Here is a 2,492-nt window from a genome sequence, read left to right as displayed (position 1 = left end):
TAAAAAAATTACCAAACTATAGTTTTAGTTGAGTAGAAAGGTTGAAATTCTTTTACATAAATTTTGATGTATTTACTTATAAATTGAACTTAAAATTATTTTTAGTCAATATCATATTTCTAATATATTTGTTTCACACTCAGATAATATATTTTAAATATAAAATCTAGGCATCAATATAATGATCCAACAATAATTAATTAATAAGATAAACTCAGCAAACAATAAATTTTTCTTAAATAAGTTTTGGATCACTCTTAATAATATATATTTTAAAAAATGATTTTAAATCTAACTCAATTTTATTAAATAAATTTATCAGATAAAATTTATATCCAAAATGATCTTATATGTCTCATCTATGTGAGACTTTCAACATGTATCAAAAAAAAATTATCTCCTTGATAGAGTTATCAGCATGATAAAAAATATAGGGCTACAACATCTATGTGTTAATCCTGCACATTTGGAACTGAAAGCCATTATAAGATATAGTATATAAATTGAGTTTCAAAAGCCATCATAATTAAGGTGGTGTAATTAATGTGTAAAGTGATAGTTTATTCCAAGTTATATAACTGCTGTCAACATTTCATTTTGTATGAACTTATTTTATAATTTAATTAATTCCTCAGAGTTAATATTTTAATCCTTATATCAAGATTAATTCACACCTCGCTTATCTATATTATCTGGATTAGTAGAGAGTGAAAATTTCATTAATTATATATAAAAAAAATAATGCTAATTGGAAATCATTTTAAAATAAATTTTAAAAATAATTATTATATAATCAGTAGTTCTTCCTGATATAATAGTTTATCATTAATGATAATGTAGTTTAAAAAAAAGGTTTAGACATGTTTAAAGTTCGCAATAGTATAATTGGGTATAATTTTATAGTCTTTTGGAAATTATTCTCCTTTTAGATCCTTCAAATTTTTATTTTCCTTTTACTGATTATCTATACTTAGGGATTTTTCATTCTTGCTTTCTATATTTATTTTTTAATTTTACCCTTTAAATAATTTTTTTAAATTAAAATATTATTTTATTAATTTTACCTTTTAACTTACTATTTTTTTAAAATTTAATATTTTTTAATTATAAAATTTCCTAACAATAAAAAATTATTTACAATAAAATAATAAATATTATTTATATTTATAATAAAATTATTTTTTATTATAATAACTTTGTCATTAATTCTAATTAGTTTATTTTAATTTTGACATTTTTAATAAATGAAGAATATTGATTATTATTGTTTTAATCTCTGAAAAACATATCAATCATTTGTTATTACTTTATATCATTTTATTGTTACTGCAAATGAATTTTATCATTTTATGATTCTCAAATATTACTTTTTTGAAGAGATAGGATGTAGGTGCTATTTGTTTTTTTTTTCTAAATGAAAATTTGAACATAAAAAAACCATGAAAACCTTTTGTTAAATTTGTATTAGTTTATGTACTGTACGATCCTTCATACCTCACATGTCGAACGATCCTTAGGTAGTACGGTTCTCCCTATTTTATATGTCAAACGGTCCTTAGACCGACCATTAGGCTTATAACCCTGGCCGATCATATGGTCCTGACCGGACGGCTATTTCTTATGCCGCCACCAGGCCAATCATTATGGCCGACCACATGGTCCAAACCGAACGGCTATTCCTAAGATCGAACGGTTCTTTTTAGGCCAACACCAGGCCAATTACCCCGTCGACCAGGCCGACCACCCATACTGAGCGACCATCCCGACCGAACAGACCGCATGATTAGATTACAAACGATAATAGCTCATTAAAGCCCCTAATAGAGATTAAGGTATGATTGAGCCGTCATCAGGCCCACGAAAGGTAAAAGCCCATTACAACCAGTATAAATAAAGGTCTCAGGTATGACTTCAGACCAGGATGCAATACATACATGCATTACTTACCGCTCGGTTACATTATTGACTTGAGCGTCGGAGTGCCTTTGACATGTGCCCGCCCGCCCTACGTGGAGGAGGACGACAACGACCACCTGGAGTGCATGGAGAAAAGCCCACTCGATCTTCAACCTAGAGCATGGAGTAACGTCCGTCCGCCCCAAGCCTCGTCCGTCCAGTTAGAAGGTTAACAGCCCCGTTCTCAACCCTAAAGAGCTTCGAGCAAGGATACGCCCGTCCGGTCCATAACGTCTACAACGTTCGTCCGCCCAGTCTTTAGCATCCACTAGTCTTTAGTACTATCAGGAATGTTTTAAGGGACCTCCACATCTCAACCGAAACAGTTTACATAACATGCATGCAGCGACAAATAAGAACTCGTGCGAAAGTTATGACTTCTTCTACAACATCTAATTTTAAGTTTATATCAAGTTAATGTTTGGGCCCTTATTTCAGTAAAAGGTGTTAAGATATGTCAAATATTCTATTGAAAGATATTAAGCAAAATATTATGTTAGTTATAATTTAGATATTATTATAATTTGTGCAAATTT

This window comes from Vigna umbellata, chromosome 1 (assembly GCF_029865625.1).
Source record: "Vigna umbellata cultivar VRB3 chromosome 1, Vumbellata_1.0, whole genome shotgun sequence".
Classification (NCBI taxonomy): Eukaryota; Viridiplantae; Streptophyta; class Magnoliopsida; order Fabales; family Fabaceae; genus Vigna; species Vigna umbellata.
The sequence above is the reverse complement of the archived record's forward strand: the minus strand, read 5'-3'. Positions refer to the sequence as shown.